Below are 21,053 nucleotides of genomic sequence, written 5' to 3'. Positions count from 1 at the left end.
ACCTTCAATAAAAAGAAGTGTTGCTAGCATCAGTTAACTGGAGATTCAGATCAGTGCATCACTAAATGAAAAGAAAATGCAGGGCATCAATAATTGGGGCATTCATGTAGGTGCCATTTAAATTCGAAGTGGGAGAACTGGGGCAGGATAACACTCAATGGGAGAATTGGTGCAGTTCCAGGATTTGTGCAGGATTGGGAAATGGGAGAAATGCAACAAGGCATCAGATAATGGGAGATTTGGTGCAGTGTAACACTAAATGGGAGAATTAGGGCAGGACAATACTTGATGGGAGATTTAGAGTAGGGCACCCCTAAATTGGGCGAGGGGGTCAGTCAGTATGAGGATTCGTGGCAGGGAACACTGTGAGGGGAACTTGTTCAGGGCATCAGTAATTGGGGGAAATGGTGCTAAGCAACACTGAATTGGAGAATTGGTGTGGGGTAACAGTAAATGAGAGACCTGGTGCAGGGTGCTGATAACTTCGAGAATTGGAGCAAATGGGAGGACACGGGCAGTGAATCAGTAAATAGGACAAACGTTGCAAAGGATTAGTGGTCCAGATTCAATACAGTGCACCACGAAATGGGAGCATTGGTGCAGATCACCACTATAGGGAGGATATATGTAGGATCGGTAATTTGTAGATATGGTGCAGGGATCGCAAAGATTAGAGAATTCTGGTGGCAGACTAGTAAATTAGAGAAGTGTTGGAGTGGAATAAAAAATGGAAGAACAGGTGCACAGTGGAGCTAAAATACAAAATGGGTGCATGGCACCAGTAAATGGGAGAATTAGAGTCGGGCACCTTTAAATGGTAAATCGGGCTCGGGCATCTGTAAATGGAAGAGTTAGTACAGGGGGATGAGTAAATGGGTGATTTGGCGATAATCAATGAATGGGAGATTTGGTGTAAAGTGCCATTACTTTGGAAAACTGGTGGGAGTGTTAATATATTAGAAAAGTGGAGCACAGCTTGTCTAAATTCGGGAATAGAGGCAGGGAATCAATAAAAAGTGTTGCAAGCATCGGTAAATTGGAGATTCAGTTCAGTGCATCACTAAATGAAAACAATTCAGCAGGGCACCTGTACGTGGAAGGAGTGTTTCAGGGAACAATTAAATGGAATAATTGATGCAGGGCATCAGTAATTGGAGAATTCATGCAGGTGCCTTTAAATTGGGCAGGATAATACTCAATGGGAGAGTTGGTGCAGTTTCAGGATTTGTGCAGGATGGGTAAATGGGAGAAATGGTGCAGAGCAGCAGAGCCATAAACAGAGTCATACAATCATAGAGATGTACAACATGGAAACAGACACTTCAGTCCAACTTGTCTATGGGTCAATTTTAGAATTCTGGCAGTGCTCCAGGAAATTGGAGAATCATTCCAAGGAACTACTAAATGGGAGAATTGGGCAAGGGCTAATCGAAATAAGAGAATTTGGAAACGGGGCACCCAGTAATGGCAAATTGGTGCAGTTAGCACCAAATGGGAGAGTTTCAGTTTCGCAGTAAATGGGAGAATTGGGGCAGGACAATAATTGATGCGAGAATGAGAGTAGGGCACGCCCCTAAATTGGGCGAGAGCATCAGTCAATATGAGGATTGTGTAAGGCAAAACTGAATGGAGAGCTTGTTCAGGACGTCAGTAATTGGGGTAAATGGCACTAAGCAACACTGAATTGGAGAATTGGTGCGGGCTATCGGTAAATGAGGGACCTGGTGCACAGTGGAGCTAAATAAGAGAATAGGTGCATGGCACCAGGAAATAGGAGAATTAGAGTAGCGCACACTTAAATGGTAGAATCGGGCTCGGGCATCAGTAAATGGAAGGATTAGTACAGGGATATGAATAAATGGGAGATTTGGTGGGAAGCAATAAATGCTGCATTAGAAAATTGGTGGGAGTGCCAATATATTGGAAAATTGGAGCAAAGCATGTCTAAATTGGGGAATAGGGGACAAGGAATCAATAAAAAGAAAAAATGTTGCAAGCATCGGTAAATTGGAGATTCAATTCAGTGCATCACTAAATAAAAACAATTCAGCAGGGCACCCGTACGGGGAAGATCTGTATCGAAAAACAACGAAATGGGAGGCATTGATTCAGGGCCACAATAATTGGAGAGTTCATGTCGGTGCCATTAAATTCTAAGTGGGAGGACTGGGGCAGGATAACCTCAATGGGTGAGTTGGTGAAATTCCCGAATTAGTGCAGGATTGGGAAATGGGAGAATTGGTGCAGGGAAGCGGGACACTAATTACAGCCTTAGAGATGTACAGCACGGAAACAGACACTTCAGTCCAACTTGTCCACGGCTCAATTTCAGAATTCTGGCAGCTCTCCACTAAATTGGAGAATCATTTCAAGAAACTACTAAATGGAAAAATTGGGAAAGGACTTATGGAAATGTGAGAATTTGCAACAGGGCATCAGATAATGGGAGAATTAGTGCAGTTCAGCACTAAATGGGTGGGTTATGCTGTGTTGCACTAAATGGGAGAATTGGGGCAGGACATTACCTTTTGGGAGATTTAGAGTGGGACACCCTTAAATTGGGCGATAGCATCAGTCAGTATGAGGACTAGTGTAAGGCAAACCTGAATTAAGAACTTGTTCAGGACGTCAGTAATTGAGGGAAATGGTGTGAAGAAAACAGTGAATTGGAGAATTGGTGCGGGGTATCAGTTAATTAGAGATCTGGCGCACAGTGGAGCTAAATTAGAGAATTGGTGCATGGCAACAGTAAATAGGAGAATTAGAGTAGCGCACCCTTAAATGGTAGAATCGGGCTCGGGCATCAGTAAATGGAAGAATTAGTACAGGGATATGAGTAAGTGGGAGATTTGATGGAAACAATAAATGGGAGATCTGCTGCATTAGAAAATTGGTGGGTGAGCCAATATATTGGAAAATTGGAGCAGAGCATGTCTAACTTGGGGAATAGGGGCAGGGAATCAATAAAAAGAAGAAATGTTGCAAGCATCGGTAAATTAGAGATTCAGTTCAGTGCATCACTAAATGAAATTTTAAAAAAATCAGCAGGGCACCTGTACGTGGAAGATGTGTATCAGGGAACAATTAAATGGAAGGAATTGATGCAGGGCAACAATAATTGGAGAATTCATGCAGATGCCATGACATTCTAAGTGGGAGGACTGGGGCAGGATAACCTCAATGGGTGAGTTGGTGAAATTCCCAAATTAGTGCAGGATTGGTAAATGGGAGAATTGGTGCAGGGAAGCGGAGCACTAATTTCAGCCTTAGAGATGTACAGCACGGAAACAGACCCTTCGATCCAACTTGTCCACACCTAAATTTAAGAATTCTGTAAGCTCTACAGTGGATCAATTTCGAAAGGGCTTATCGAAATATGAGAATTTGCAACAGGACATCTGATAATGGGTGAATTAGTGCAGTTCAGTGCTAAATGGGTGAGTTATGCTGTGTTGCAACTAAGTGGGAGAATTCGGGCAGGACAATACCTTTTGGGAGATTTGGAGTAGGGCACCCCTAAATTGGGCGAGGGCATCAGTCAGTATGAGGACTGGGGTACGGCGACACTGAACTTGTTCAGGACATCAGTAATTGAGGGAAATAGTGCTAAGCGACACTGAATTGGAGAATTGGTGTGGGGTATCTGTAAACGAAAGACCTGGTGCAGGGTGCTGATAACTTCGAGAATTGGAGCAAATGGGAGAACACGGGCAGTGAATCAGTAAATAGGACAAATGTTGCAAAAGGATTAGTGGTCCAGATTCAATATAGTGCACCACGAAATGGGGGAGTTGGTGCTGTTCACTACTCACTGGAAGATATGTGCAAGATCGGTAATTTGGAGATATGATGTAGGGGTCCCAAGATTAGAGAATTCTGTCAGCGGTCTACTAAATGGGAGAATTGTTGCAGAGAAATACTGAATGGAAGACCTGGTGCACAGTGGAGCTAAATTAGAGAATGGGAGAATGATTAGATTTCTTACAGTGTAGAAACAAGCCGTTTGGCCCAACAAGTCCACACCGACCCTCCAAAGAGGAACCCACCCAGACCAATTCCCCTACATTTGCCCCTTCACTTAACACTATCGGCAATTTACCATGGCCAATTCACCTAACCTGCCCATCTTTGGTCTGTGGGAGGAAACCGGAGGAAACCCACGCAGACACGGGGAGAATGTGCAAACTCCACACAGACAGTTGCCCGAGGCGGGAATTGAAGCCGGGTCTCCGGCGCTGTGAGGCAGCAGTGCTAACCACTGTGCCACTGTGCCGCCATAAATGGCACCTATAAATGATAGAATCAGGCTCGGCCATCAATAAATGGAAGAATTAGTACAGGGGTATGAGTAAATGGGAGACTTGGTGGGAATCAATAAATGGGAGATTCGGTGCACAGAGCCATTACATTGGAAAACTGGTGAAGATTCTAATATAATCTTCATATATTAGAAAATTGGAGCAGAGCATGTCTAAATTGGGGAATAGGGGCAGGGCATCAATAAAAAGAAATGTTGCAAGCATCGGTAAATTGGAGATTCAGTTCAGTGCATCACTAAATTTAAACAATTCAGCAGGGCACCCGTACATGGTAGAAGTGTTTCAGGAAACAATTAAATGGAAGGAATTGATGCAGGGCAACAATAATTGGAGAATTCATGCAAGTGCCATTAAATTCTAAGTGGCAGGACTGGGGCAGGATAACCTCAATGGGTGAGTTGGTGAAATTCCCGAATTAATGCAGGATTGGTAAATGGGAGAATTGGTGCACTATTCGTGGAGCACTAATTACAGCCTTAGAGATGTGCAGCACGGAAACAGACCCTTCAGCCCAACTTGTCCACACCTAAATTTAAGAATTCTGGCAGCTCACCACTAAATTGGTGAATCATTGCAAGAAACTACGAAATGGAAAAATTGGGAAAGGGCATAACGAAATGTGAGAATTTTAGGGCAGCAGGCCATCAGATAATGGGAGAATTAGTGCAGTCAGCACTAAATGGGTGGGTTATGCTGTGTTGCACTAAATGGGAGAATTGGGGCAAGACATTACCATGTGGAAATTTAGAGTAGCGCACCCCTAAATTGGGCAAGGGCATCAGTCAGTATGAGGATTGGTGTAAGGCAGCACTGAGTGGAGAACTTGTTCAGGACGTCAGTAATTGGGAGAAATGGTGCTAAGTAACGCTGAATTGGAGAATTGGTGTGGGGTATCAGTAAATGAGAGACCTGGTGCACAGTGGAGCTAAATTAGAGAATTGATGCATGGCAACAGGAAATGGGAGAATTAGAGAAGCGCACCCTTAAATGGTAGAATCGGGCTCGGGCATCAGTAAATGGAAGAATTAGTACAGGGACATGGTAACGGAGGATTTGGTTGAAACAATATTTGGGAGATCTGTTGCACAGTGCCATTACATTAGAAAATTGGTGGGAGTGTTAATATATTGGAAAATTGGAGCAGAGCATGTCTAAATTGGGGAATACGGGCCAGGGATTCAATAAAAAGAAGAAATGTCGCAAGTATTGGTAAATTGGAGATTCAGGTCACTGCATCACTGAATGAAAAACAAATCAGGAGGGCATCGGTACGTTGAAGATGTTTGTCAGGGAACAACTAAATGGAAGGAATTGCTACAGGGCAACAATAACTGGAGAATTCATGCAGGTGCCATTAAATTCTAAATGGGAGACCTGGGGCATTATAACACTAAATGGGAGAGTTGGTGCAATTCCCGGATTTTTGCGGGATTGGTAAATGGGAGAGTTGGTGCAGGGAAGCGGACCCTAAATGAGCCTTAGAGATGTACAGCTGCTATATCTCCCACAACAGTGACGACACCTCACAAAGACTTCAGTTACTATGAAGCACATTCAGAAATCCTGAATGTGTGGAAATACATTTATAAATACAAATCAAGTCTTTGCAATGAATAAAAGACTCAAGAACAGGGCAGGAAATTGATATCAATCGGTCTCATCTCACCGGAGAGAAATCAGTGGGTTAAAAACTGTGTTTTTGATGTGATTAATACCTGAACAATTAAACACCAGTTCAATTAAATAGGTAATTCACATCCAATGAAGTAAACTATTGCTGACCGAATAAACACAGTCCAGTTCTGGATGCAATAACAGCAGAATAAACAATCACATGTTACCTCACTGGAATGTGTGTGTCACCATAGCCTTCCCAGACCACAGGGCTGCTCTCTTCATTACAGAGAGAAGCGACTCATGGTGATTTGACCAAACGGCCCAGACCTCAGGCAAGGGAAGAGTCCTTCATAGAAACCTCAAACTGGTAATGGGAATTTAACCCACGCTGTCCACATCGCACTGCTCTGTAAACCAACATTACAGCCAACTCAGCTAAACTGATTCCCCTTAACTGGAGCGTCACATGTGGGGATGGATAATTGAATCCCTTGCTACACGCAGTGCAGGTGAACAGCCTCTTCCCACAATGTGTTTGTTGGTGTTTCATCAAATCATTGCTACTCATAAAGCTCTTCTCACAGTCAGAGCATTTACATGTTATCTCATTGATGTGAACAAAGCCATAGCTGCTGAGGTTGGAGAACCGAGTGAACCCCTTCTCACACAAGGAGCAGGTAAAAGGTGTGAATGTGCTGGTGCTCACTGAGTACAGATGACTAAATGAATCCCTTCCTACATTCAGTGCAGGCGTACAGTCTCTCTCTCTCTCTAGTATGGCCACGCTCGTGTATTTGAAGCTTTGCTAATTTAATAAATCCCTTCTCACACACAGAGCAGATGATTGGTCTCTCTCCAGTGTCAATTCAACGGTTGACATTAGGCTGAACTGGGAAGTTTATTCCTTCCCAAACAGAGCAGGCAACGCTTCCATGGTGCTTATCTCCTCACATATCTCCAAGTTGGATAATCTGTTGAATCCTTTCCCATAAACACAATATAGTTATGGCTTCTCTGTCTGTGGATTTTTAAAGAATGTTAACTCGATAATGTTAAATAATTTCTGCAGTCAGTTCAGTGGAACACTCACACTCCTGTATGTGTGTGTGTCTTTACCACTCACAAAGCTTTGTGAGACCTTTGCTTACAGACATACCAGATAAACATGTTCCCCTTATGTCCAAATGAATTTTGTGACTCAGTTGGATCTTTATATCATGTATGTTTTGACTCACTCATCTTCAATTCTTTCAATCTATTTCTCTGTGAAATGATTTTCAAATATTATTGCGGTCCATCGAGGGTAGAATCTCTGAACAAACAAATCCAATTTCAGAAAGAAATTGTTCCTCTAGTCTATACCTCCTCCCAAACACATCATAAGGTGCAAAAAAAGCAAAAGGAACCTTCCTGAATAAATCAGGTTGTTGTTCCCAACATCTCTGAGACAATGTGTGTCCTGAGGTGCAATCCTGTTGTGGGATGTACCTCGCCAACTGGTGGACAGCACAGCCCCTATCCAGAAGGATATTACACAAGAGATGATCCCCTTTGCTGCTGCTGTACATCAATGGGGAAGAAAGGGAATGGGGAAGGTCGTTGGCAATCAAGAGTTCTGTTTTGTCCCACATGTTGATGAGCTTCTTGTGTTGTTGAAAAAGCATTCAACCAGGCAAGTGGAGAGGATTCCGTATCACACCTGACTTACGTCTTGTAAGGTGGGCAGGCAGGAGGTGAGTTGAGCGCTGTAAGATTTTTTTGCCTCTGCGCTGATCTTGTATCAATTGCATGGTTAGTCCTGTTCAGTTTCTGGTCAAGATTACACCCCCGGAATGCTGCTCATGAAGGATTCAACAATGATATTGGAATGTCAACAAGGGATATTCTCTTGTTGAAGATGGTCTTTGCCAAGCACAGATGTGATACGGCTGTTACTTACCATTTGTACAGATTTTAGATGCTGGCCAGGTCTTGCTACATATGGATATGTGGTGTTTTAGCTACGTTGACGTTCAGGTTGTAAGATTGTTCTCAATGAGAACAAACCTACCAGCTCAGTGAGCAAACTTACAACCTGAACATATGGATATCAGCTACATCAGTATCGGAGCAGTTGAAAATGATGCTGAATATTGTCCAATCATCAACCAACATCCCCACTTCTGAAGGGAAAGTGATTGACAAAGCAGCTGAAGATGGTTGACCCTGAGACTCCACCCTGAGGAACTCCCCTCGAACTAACAAGGCCTAGCTTCTCAAGGCCCACCTGCTTCACAAGTGGGACATGACACGTCTGAACAGGTTGGTTAAAAATGTCACCTGCAGAAAAATCCAGGGATTCAAGTAGACAGCTGTTTGTTTCAAAGATCACCTGGGGGTGAAGCTGTTATAAAGCTATCGCCCAGGACACTGCACCACCCGGGCAATGGGTTCTGAAGAAGATGCACACAGGACTGGAATGGTTCACTCTGTTTCTCTGTCCACATCTCCTGCCAGACCTACTGACTTCCTCCAGCACTTCCTGGTTGATTTGGATGTGAGGCACAGTTAGTAAGTTTGCAGATGACACCAAAATTGGAGGTGCAGTGGACAGCGAAGAGGGTTACCTCCGATTACAACAGAATCTGGACCAGATGGGCCAATGGGCTGAGGAGTGGCAGATGGAGTTTTATTTAGATAAATGTGAGGTTCTGCATTTTGGGAAAGCAAATCCTAGCAGGACTTATACACTTAATGGTGAGGTCCGAGGGAGTGTTGCTGAACAAAGAGACCTTGGAGTGCAGGTTTATAGCTCCTTGAAAGTGGAGTCGCAGGGAGATAGGCTGGTGAAGAAGGCGTTTGGTATGCTTTCCTTTATTGGTCAGAGTATTGAGTACAGGAGTTGGGAGGTCATGTTGCGGCTGTACAGGACATCAGTTAGGCCACTGTTGGAATATCACAAGGAATTCTGGTCTCCTTCCTATCGGAAAGATGTTGTGAAACTTGAAATGGTTCAGAAAAGATTTACAAGGATGTTGCCAGGGTTGGAGAATTTGAGCTATCGGGAGAGGCTGAACAGGCTAGGGCTGTTTTCCTTGGAGCGTCAGAGGCTGAGGGGTGACCTTTTAGAGGTTTACAAAATTATGAGGGGCATGGATAGGATAAATAGACAAAGTATTTTCCCTGGGTTCGGGGAGTCCAGAACGAGAGGGCATAGGTTTAGGGTGAGAGGGGAAAGACAAAAAAGAGACCTAAGGAGCAACTATTTCATGCACAGAGTGGTAAGTGTATGGAATGAGCTGCCAGAGGAAGTGGTAGAGGCTGGTACAACTGCAATATTTAAAAGGCATCTGGATGGGTATATGAGATGGTTTTGGAGAGATATGGGCCGGGTGCTGGCAGGTGGGACTAGATTGGGTTGGGATATCTGGTCGGCGTGGATGGGTTGGACCGCAGGGTCTGTTTCTGTGCTGTACATTTCTCTCGTAAGGACAGACTAACTGGCAGAGGGGATGGGGTGGCCCTGTTGGTAAGGAATTATATTCAGTCCCTTGCGCAGGGGGACCTAGAATCAGGGGATGTAGAGTCAGTACGGATAGAGCTGAGATATTCTAAGGGTAGAAAGACTCTAATGGGAGTTATCTACAGGCCCCCAAACAGTAGCCTCGATGTAGTATGTAAGTTGAATAAGGAGCTGAAATTGGCCTGTCACAAAGGTATTACTACAGTTGTTATGGGGGATTTCAACATGCAGGTAGACTGGGAGAATCAGGATGGTACTGGACCCCAAGAAAGGGAGTTTGTGGAGTGCCTCCGAGATGGATTCTTAGAACAACTTGTGCTGGAGCCTACCAGGGAGAAGGCAATTCTGGATCTGGTGTTGTGCAATGAACCGGATTTGATCAGGGACCTAGAAGTAAAGGAGCCATTAGGAGGTAGTGACCACAATACAATAAGCTTTAATCTGCAGTTTGAAAGGGAGAGGGTAGAATCGGAAGTGACAATATTTCAGTTGAATAAGGGGACCTATGGAGCTGTGAGGGAGGAGCAGGCCAAAGTTCAATGGTGCACTACCCTAGCAGGGATGGCAGTGGAACAGCAGGTATTTCTGGGTCTCATGCATAAGATGCAGGATCAGTTCATTCCAAAAAGGAAGAAAGATCCTAAGGGGAGGCAGGGGTGGCCGTGGCTGACGAGGGAAGTTAAGGACCATATAAAGACAAAAGGGAAAAAGTATAACATAGCAAAGATGAGTGGAAAAACGGAGGACTGGGAAGCTTTTAAAGAACAACAGAGGATAACTAAAAGGAAATATGCAAATAAAAAATAAGGTACAAAGGTAAACTGGCCAAAAATATAAAGGAGGATAGTAAAGGCTTTTTTAGGTATGTGAAAAGAAAAAAAATGGTTAAGACTAAAATTGGGCCCTTGAAGATAGAAACGGGCGAATTTATTACGGGAAACAAAGAAATGGCAGAAGAGTTGAATTGGTATTTTAGATCTGTCTTCACTGGGGAAGACATAAGCAATCTCCCAGATGTAATAGTGGCTGAAGGACCTGAACTGAAGGGAATTTATATTAGGCAGGAATTGGTGTTGGAGAGACTGTTAGGTCTGAATGCTGATAAATCCCCAGGACCTGATGGTCTGCATGCCAGGGTACTGAAGGAGGTGGCTCTAGAAACCATGGATGCATTGGTGATCATTTTCCAATGTTCTATAGATTCAGGATCAGTTCCTGCGGATTGGATTGGAGGGTAAATAAACACACAATTCACGTGGGCCCCCATAGTATGCAGCCTGTTGACCAGGCCTCAGGCCCTGACAATTCCATTTACACTGTTTCCCATCAATCTTCATAGGATCCATATCGCAGAGGTTAGACAGTGTTCCCAGCAAACACTCCCAGGGCAGAGGGAGCACAGGGTTCCATACAGCGTAAAGTTCCCATTAAACTGTCCCCATTTAAATATGCAGGACAGGTCGGGAATGGGGTTAGATACAAAGTAAACCTCCCTCTACACTGCAGCTTTTCAAATTCCCAGGCCATATTCAGCGTGGTGTTAGATATTGATTAAATCTCCCACTTTCCCCATCCTGTTAACATCAAACTCAATCAGGGTAAGTCCATCTCTGGGTTAGATACAAAGTATGTGTCCCTCTCACTTACCTTCCCGACCAGCTCTGCGCTCCAACCTCACTTCCGCCCAGCTCGCGCCGCTCTCTGCTGAGAAAAAAAACAGATTGGGAAACAGATTTTGGAAAGGTGCAGAAGCCACAGGGTAGTAGTCATGGGCGATTTCAACTTCCCCAATATTGATTGGAAGCTCTTTAGATCAAGTAGATTGGATGGGGCGGTGTTTGTGCAGTGTGTCCAGGAAGCTTTTCTAACTCAGTATGTAGATTGTCCGACCAGAGGTGAGGCCATTTTGGATTTGGTACTCGGTAATGAACCGGGACAAGTGATGGGCTTGTTAGTGGGTGAACATTTTGGTGATGGTGACCACAATTCTGTGACTTTCACCTTGGTTATGGAGAGAGATAGGTGCGTACAACAGGGTAGGTTTTACAATTGGGGGAAGGGTAATTACGATGCTGTAAGACAGGATCTGAGGAGCATAAGTTGGGAGCATAAGCTGTCAGGGAAGGACGTCGTGGAAATGTGGAACCTTTTCAAGGAACAGATACGACGTGTCCTTGATATGTATGTACCTGTCAGGCAGGAAAGAAATGGTCGTGTGAGGGAACCTTGGTTGACGAGGGAGGTTGAATGTCTTGTAAAGAGGAAGAAGGAGGCTTACACAAGGTTGAGGAAACAGGGTTCAGACAGAGCAGTGGAGGGATGCAGGATAGCCAGAAGGGACCTGAAGAAAGGGATTAGGAGAGCCAAGAGAGGGCATGAAAAATCTTTGGCGGACAGGATCAAGGATAACCCAAAGGCATTTTATGCGTATGTGAGAAACATGAGAATGACGAGAACAAGGGTAGGTCCGATCAAGGACAGTAGTGGGAGACTGTGTATTGAGTCGGAAGAGATAGGAGAGGTCTTGAATGAGTACTTTTCCTCAGTATTTACGAATGAGAGGGACTGTATTGTTGAAGAGGAGACTGTGAAACGGATTGGTAAGCTAGAGGAGATACTTGTTAGGAAGGAAGATGTGTTGGACATTTTGAACAACTTGAGGATAGACAAGTCCCCCGGGCCTGATGGGATATATTCTAGGATTATGAAGGAAGCAAGAGAGGAAATTGCAGTACCGTTGGCAATGATCTTTTCATCTTCACTGTCAACGGGGGTGGTACCAGGGGACTGGAGAGTGGCGAATGTTGTGCCCCTGTTCAGAAAAGGGAATAGGGATAACCCCGGGAATTACAGGCCAGTTAGTCTTACTTCGGTGGTAGGTAAAGTAATGGAAAGGGTACTGAGGGATAGGATTTATGAGTATCTGGAAAGACACTGCTTGATTAGGGACAGCCAGCACGGATTTGTGAAGGGTAGGTCTTGCCTTACAAGTCTGATTGAATTCTTTGAGGAGGTGACCAAGCATGTGGATGAGGGTAGAGCAGTGGATGTAGTATACATGGATTTTAGTAAGGCATTTGATAAGGTTACCCATGGTAGGCTTATGCGAAAAGTCAGGAGGCATGGGATAGAGGGAAATTTGGCCAATTGGATAGAAAACTGGCTAACTGGTCGAAGTCAGAGAGTGGTGGTAGATGGTAAATATTCAGACTGGAGCCCAGTTACAAGTGGAGTTCCGCAGGGATTAGTTCTGGGTCCTCTGCTGTTCGTAATTTTTATTAATGACTTGGATGAGGGAGTCGAAGGGTGGGTCAGTAAATTTGCAGATGATACGAAGATTGGTGGAGTTGTGGATCGTGAGGAGGGCTGTTGTTGGCTGCAAAGGGACTTAGATATGATGCAGAGCTGGGCTGAGGAGTGGCAGATGGAGTTCAACCCTGCCAAGTGTGAGGTTGTCCATTTTGGAAGGAAAAATAAGAATGCGGAATATAGGGTTAACGGTAGGGTTCTCAGTGAGGTGGAGGAACAGAGGGATCTTGGGGTCTATGTTCATAGATCTTTGAAAGTTGCCACTCAGGTGGATAGAGCTTGTAAGAAGGCCGATGGTGTATTAGCGTTCATTAGCAGAGGGATTGAATTCAAGAGTCGTGAAGTGATGTTGCAACTGTACAGGACTTTGGTTAGGCCACATTTGGAGTACTGTGTGCAATTCTGGTCGCCTCACTTTAGGAAAGATGTGGAAGCTTTGGAGAGGGTGCAGAGAAGATTTACGAGGATGTTGCCTGGAATGGAGAATAGGTCGTACGAGGATAGGTTGAGAGTGCTAGGCCTTTTCTCATTGGAACGGCGAAGGATGAGGGGTGACTTGATAGAGGTGTATAAGATGATCAGAGGACTAGATAGAGTAGACAGTCAGAGACTTTTTCCCCGGGTACAAGAGAGTGTTACAAGGGGACATAAATTTAAGGTGAAGGGTGGAAGGTATAGGGGAGATGTCAGGGGTGGGTTCTTTACCCAGAGAGTGGTGGGGGCATGGAATGCGCTGCCTGTGGGAGTGGTAGAGTCAGAATCTTTGGTGACCTTTAAGCGGCAATTGGATAGGTACATGGATGGGTGCTTAAGCTAGGACAAATGTTCGGCACAACATCGTGGGCCGAAGGGCCTGTTCTGTGCTGTATTGTTCTATGTTCTATGTTCTATGTTCTAACGTACCAAAGCCCTTCTGATTTGTTTTTCATTCAGTGATGCAGTGACCTGAATCTCCAATTTACCAATACTTGCGACATTTCTTCTTTTTATTGAATCCCTCGCCAGTATTCCCCAATTTAGACATGGTCTGCTCCAATTTTCCGATATATTGGCACTCCCATCAATTTTCTAATGGAATGGCACTGTGCAACAGATCTCCCATTTATTGTTTGCACCAAATCTCCCATTTACTCATATCCCTGTACGAATTTCTCCCTTTACTGATGCCCCAGCCCGATTCTACCATTTAAGGGTGCGCTACTCTAATTCTCCCATTTCCTGTTGCCATGCACCAATTCCCTAATTTAGCTCCACTGTGCACCAGATCTCACATTTACTGATGGACCACACCAATTCTCCAATTCAGCGTCACTTTGCACCATTTCCCCCAATTACTGACGTCCTGAACAAGTTCTTCATTCAGTGTTGCCTTACACCAATTCTCATACCGACTGATGCCCTCGCCCAATTTAGGGGTGCCCTAATCTAAATTTCCACATGGTAATGTCTTGCCACAATTCTCCCATTTAGTGCCACACAGCATAACTCACCCATTTAGTGCTGAACTGCACTAATTCACTAATTATCTGATGGCCTGCTGCCCTAAAATTCTCACATTTCGTTATGCCCTTTCCCAATTTTTCCATTTCGTAGTTTCTTGCAATGATTCACCAATTTAGTGGTGAGCTGCCAGAATTCTTAAATTTAGGTGTGGACAAGTTGGACTGAAGGGTCTGCTTCCGTGCTGTACATCTCTAAGGCTGTAATTAGTGCTCCGCTTCCCTGCACCAATTCTCCCATTTACCAATCCTGCACTAATTCGGGAATTTCAGCAACTCACCCACTGAGGTTATCCTGCCCCAGTCCTCACACTTGGAATTTAAAGGCACCTGCATGAATTCTCCAATTATTGTTGTCCTGCATCAATTCCTTCCATTTAGTTGTTCCCTGACACACATCTTCCACGTACGGGTGCCCTGCTGAATTGTTTTCATTTAGTGATGCACTGAACTGAATCTCCAATTTACCGATGCTTGTAACATTTCTTCTTTTTATTGATTCCCTGGCCCCTATTCCCCAACTTAGACATGCTCTGCTCCAATTTTCCAATATATTGGCACTCCCACCAATTTTCTAATGCAACGGCTGTGCAGCAGATCTCCCATTTATTGTTTCCATCAAATCTCCCATTTACTCATATCCCTGTACTAATTCTTCCATTTATTGATGCCTGAGCCCGATTCTACCATTTAAGGGTGCGCTACTCTAATTCTCCCATTTACTGTTGCCATGCACCATTTATCTAATTTAGCTTCACTGTGCACTAGGTCTCTCATTTACTGATGGCCCGCACCAATTCTCCAATTCAGTGTTGCTTACCACCATTTCCCTCAATTACTGATGTCCTGAACAAGTTCTCCATTCAGTTTTGCCTTACACCAATCCTCATACTGACTGATGCCCTCGCCCAATTTAGGGGCGTGCCCTACTCTCATTCCCGCATCAAATATTGTGCTGTCCCAATTCTCCCATTTAGTGCTACACTGCACCAATTCTCCCATTTACTGCTAAACTGAAACTCTCCCATTTGGTGCTAACTGCACCAATTTGCCATTATCGGATGCCCCGTTCCAAATTTTCTTATTTCGATAAGCCCTTGCCCAATTCTTTCATTTAGTATTTCCTTGGAATGATTCTCCAATTTCGTGGAGTGCTGCCAGAATTCAAAAACTGAGTCATAGACAAGTTGGACTGAAGTGTTTGTTTCCATGTTGTACATCTCTATGATTGTATGACTCTATTCATGGCTCCGCTGCTCTGCACCATTTCTCCCATTTATCAATCCTGCACAAATCCTGAAACTGCACCAACTCTCCCACTGAGTATTATCCTGCACAGTTTAAAGGCACCGGCATGAATTCTCCAATTACTGATGCCCTACATCAATTATTCCATTTAATTGTTCCCTGAAACACATCTTCCACGTACGGGTGCCCTGCTGAATTGTTTAAATTTAGTGATGCACTGAACTGAATCTCCAATTTACTGATGCTTGCAACATTTCTTTTTATTGATGCCCTGCCCCTATTCCCCAATTTAGACATGCTCTGCTCCAATCTTCTAATATATGAAGATTATATTAGAATCTTTACCAGTTTTCCAATGTATTGGCTCTGTGCACCGAATCTCCCATTTATTGATTCCCACCAAGTCTCCCATTTTCTCATACTCCTGTACTAATTCTTCCATTTATTGATGGGCGAGCCTGATTCTACCATTTATAGGTGCCATTTATGGCGGCACAGTGGCACAGTGGTTAGCACTGCTGCCTCACAGCGCCGGAGCCCCGGCTTCAATTCCCGCCTCGGGCAACTGTCTGTGTGGAGTTTGCACATTCTCCCAGTGTGGGTGTGGGTTACCTCCGGTTTCCTCCCACAGACCAAAGATCGGCAGGTTAGGTGAATTGGCCATGGTAAATTGCTGATAGTGTTAGGTGAAGGGGTAAATGTAGGGGAATTGGTCTGGGTGGGTTCCTCTTTGGAGGGTCGGTGTGGACTTGTTGGGCTGAACGGCTTGTTTCGATACTGTAAGAAATCTAATCATACCCTCATTCTCCCATTCTCTAATTTAGCTCCACTGTGCACCAGGTCTTCCATTCAGTATTTCCCTGCAACTATTCTCCCATTTAGTAGTCCGCTGCCAGAATTCTCTAATCTTGGGACCCCTGCATCATATCTCCAAATTACCGATCCTGCACATATCTTCCAGTGAGTCGTGAACGGCACCAACTCCCCCATTTCGAGGTACAGTGTATTGAATCTGGACCACTAATCCTTTGCATCATTTGTCCTATTTGCTGATTCACTGCCCGTGTTCTCCCATTTGCTCCAATTCTCGAAGTTATCAGCACCCTGCACCAGGTCTCTCATTTACTGATACCCCACACCAATTCTCCAATTCAGTGTTGCTTAGCACTATTTCCCTCAATTACTGATGTCCTGAACAGGTTCAGTGTCGACTTACCCCAGTCCTCATACTGACTGATGCCCTCGCCCAATTTAGGGCTGCCCTACTCCAAATCTCCCAAAAGGTATTGTCCTGTCTCAATTCTCCCACTTAGTTGCAACACAGCATAACTCACCCATTTAGCTCTAAACTGCACCAATTCACCAATTATCTGATGTCCTGTTGCAAATTATCACACATTTCCATAAGCCCTTTCCCAATTTTTCCATTTAGTAGTTTCTTGAAATGATTCTCCATTTTAGTGGAGAGCTGCCAGAATTCTGAAATTTAGGTGTGGACAAGTTGGACTGAAGTGTCTGTTTCCGTGCTGTACATCTCTAAGGCTGTAATTAGTGTCCCGCTTCCCTGCACCAATTCTCCCATTTACCAATCCTGCACTAATTCGGGAAGTTCACCAACTCACTTATTGAGGTTATTCTGCCCCAGTCCTCCCACTGAGTATTTCATGGCACCGACATGAACTCTCCAATTATTGTGGCCCTGAATCAATTCCTCCCATTTAGTTGTTCCCTGATACACATCTTCCACGTACGGGTGCCCTGCTGAATTGTTTTCATTTAGTGATGCACTGAATTGAATCTCCAATTTACCGATGCTTGCAACATTTCTTCTTTTTATTGATTCCTTGTCCCCTATTCCCCAATTTAGACATGCTTTGCTCCAATTTTCCAATATATTGGCACTCCCACCAATTTTCTAATGTAACGGCACTGTGCACCAGATCTCCATTTATTGCTTCCACCAAATCTCCCATTTACTCATATCCCTGTACTAATCCTTCTATTTACTGATGCCCAAGCCCGATTCTACCATTTAAGTGTGCGCTACTCTCATTCTCCCATTTACTGTTGCCATGCACCTATTCTCTAAATTAGCTCCACTGGGCACCGGGTCTCTCATTTACCGATGGCCCGCACCAATTCTCCAATTCAGTGTTGCTTAGTACCATTTACCCCAATTACTGACGTCCTGAACAAGCTCTCCATTCAGTTTTGCCTTACACCATTCCTCATATTGACTGATGCTCTCGCCCAATTTAGGGGTGCCCTACTCTCATTCTCGCATAAATTATTGTCCTGTCCCAATTCTCCCATTTACTGCTAAACTGAAACTCTCCCATTTGGTGCTAACTCCACCAATTTTCCATTATCAGATACCCCGTTTCCAAATTCTCTTATTTCGATAAGCCCTTGCCCAATTCTCCCATTTAGTAGTTCCTTGGAATGTTTCTCCAATTTCCTGGAGCACTGCCAGAATTCTAAAATTGACCCATAGACAAGATGGACTGAAGTGTCTGTTTCCATGTTGTACATCTCTATGATTATATGACTCTGTTTATGGCTCCGCTGCTCTGCACCATTTCTCCCATTTCCCAATCCTGCACAAATCCTGAAACTGCACCAACTCTCCCATTGAGTATTATCCTGCCCAATTTAAAGGCACCTGCATGAATTCTCCAATTACTGATGCCCTGCATCAATTCCTTCCATTTAATTGTTCCCTGAAACACTGCTTCCACGTACAGGTGCCCTGCTGAATTGTTTTTATTCAGTGATGCACTGAACTGAATCTCCAATTTACCGATGCTTGCAACACTTTTTATTGATTCCCTGCCTCTATTCCCGAATTTAGACAAGCTGTGCTCCACTTTTCTAATATATTAACACTCCCACCAGTTTTCCAAAGTAATGACACTATACATCGAATCTCCCATTTATTGATTCTCGCCAAATCACCCATTTACTCATCCCCCTGTACTGACTCTTCCATTTACAGATGCCCGAGCCCGATTTACCATTTAAAGGTGCCCTACTCTAATTCTCCCATTTACTGGTGCCATGCACCCATTTTGCATTTTAGCTCCACTGTTCACCAGGTCTTCCATTTTTTATTCCTCTCCAACAATTCTCCAATTTACTCGTCTGCCGCCAGAATCCTCTAATCTTTGCGATCCCTGCATCATATCTACAAATTATCGATCCTACATATATCCTCCCTTTAGTGGTGATCTGCACCAATGCTCCCATTTCGTGGTGCACTGTGTTGAATCTCCACGACTAATCCTTAGCAACGTTTGTCCTATTTACTGATTCACTGCCCGTGTCCTCCCAGTTGCTCCAATTCTCGAAGTTATCAGCATCCTGCACCAGGTCTTTCATTTCCTGTTACCCCACACCAATTCTCCAATTCAGTGTTGCTCAGCACCATTTCCCCCAATTACTGATACCCTGAACAAGTTCCCCTCACAGTGTTGCCTGACATGAATCCTCATACTGACTGACGCCCTCGCCCAATTTAGGGGTGCCCTCCTCTAAATCTCCCATCAAGTATTGTCCTGCCCGAATTCTCCCATTTAGTGTTACACTGCACCAAATCTACCATTATCTGATGCCCTGTTACATTTCTTCCATTTCCCAATCCTGCACAAATCCTGGAACTGCACCAATTCTCCCATTGAGTGTTATCCTTCCCCAATTCTCCCACTTCGAATTTAAATGGCACCTACATGAATTCCCCAATTATTGATGCCCTGCATTTTCTTTTCATTTAGTGATGCACTGATCTGAATCTCCAGTTAGCTGATGCTAGCAACACTTCTTTTTAATTGAAGGTTGAAGACAGAGGGTGGTGCGGGAGGGTTGCTTTTCAAACTGGAGGCCTGTGACAAACGGTGTGGCACAAGGATCGGTGGTGGGTCCACTGTTGTTTTGTCATTTATATAAATGATTTGGATGTGACCAAAGGATGAATGGTTAGTAAGTTTGCAGATGACAGTAAAATTGGAGGTGTGGAGGACAGTGAAGATGGTTACCTCAGAGGACAACGGGATCTTGATCAGATGGGCCAATGGGCTGAGGAGTAGCAGATGGAGATTAATTTAGATAAATGTGAGGTGCTGCATTTTGGAAAGGCAAAAGAGAGCAGGGCTTATTCACTGAATGGACAAGGTACTGGGGCGTGGCTAAACAAATAGACCTGGAGTGCAGCTTCATAGATCATTGAAGGTGGACTAACATTTCGATAGGATAGCGAAGAAGGCGTTTGGCATTTTTGTCTTTATTGCTCAGTTAATTGTGTAAAGTGGTTGGGAGGTCATGTTGCGGTATTGGTTCAGCCACTATTGGTATATAGTGTGCAATTCTGGACTCCCTCCTGTAAGAAGGGTGTTGTGAAACTTTAAAGGATTCAGAAAAGATTTACAAGGATGTTGCCAAGGTTGGAGGGTTTGAGCGAGAGGTTAAGACTGTATAGGTTGGTGCTATTATCCCTGGAGCGTCAGTGGCTGAGGGGTAACCTTATAGAGGTTCACAAAATCATGAAGGACCCTCAATAGGGTAAAAAGGCAAGGTGATTTCCCTGTGGTGGGGGAGTCCAGAAGCAGATGGCATGTGTTAAAGTTGAGAGGGGAAACATAAAAGGACATAAGGGGAACATTTTTCACGCAGAGGGCACTGTGTGCATGAGCTGCCAGAGGAAGTAGTGGAGGCTGGTACAATTACAACATTTAAAAGGTGTCTGGGTGGGTGTAGGAATTAAAAAGGGTTCAGAGGAACACGGGCCAGATTCTGACAAATAGGATGAGATTTACTTCGGATATCAGTTCGGCATGGATGTGTTGGACTGAATGATTTGTTTCTGAGCTTATATTGCTCTGAGTGCGTTGAGCTCCGGATTGTAGATTTATGAAGCTGAAAATAAAGTATGGTACAGGGTTAGACCGAGAAATCCTGCTGATCTCATCAGCTTTATACTGTTTCCCTGATCCTCCTCCTTCAAGCAATGCATTTTTCAGATCCTCATTCAGAATTCCTGGAGCTCTGTAACTGCCCTGGAACAATGTGTGGAAAGTCCTATTGCAGTCCACACGAGGTACCTTTCCCACTGCCCTGCTCCCACGGCCTGCAATGCTGCAGACTGAGCAGACAACCCGAAGCACAATGATGAGCTCCTTCCGGCCCAAGGCCCTCCTTCTCACTGAATGAAGACAATCACCAGAAGCAGAATCCAGCTCTTGTTGGAGCCTTGAATACCTGACTCTGTCTCACTGATTGAAGGTTGGACTCAGAAACAGAAATGAAATCAACTTCCTATCTGCATTGTGTCACACTTTAAGATCTCTGTGTGTCTGAGTTCAGGTCATTTGATTGGAGACTGCGGATAGTGGGTCCCCAGTGAAATGGAAAGAATGGTGGAGGAGCTCACTGAGGGACATCTCTCAAAGTGAGAATCAGAAAGATGCTATTCCACATTGGAAGTGTTTGAGGTGAATTGATGGTACAGAAAAATGTTATACGGATGTTTGTAAAACTTAGGAACTCTGACTGTTTTGTGGCTGGAGT

This window comes from Chiloscyllium plagiosum, unplaced genomic scaffold, assembly GCF_037043375.1.
Source record: "Chiloscyllium plagiosum isolate Xiang-an unplaced genomic scaffold, Cpla_swu_hap1 HiC_scaffold_43, whole genome shotgun sequence".
In the NCBI taxonomy this organism is placed as follows: Eukaryota; Metazoa; Chordata; class Chondrichthyes; order Orectolobiformes; family Hemiscylliidae; genus Chiloscyllium; species Chiloscyllium plagiosum.
Note: the sequence above shows the minus strand (reverse complement) of the source record.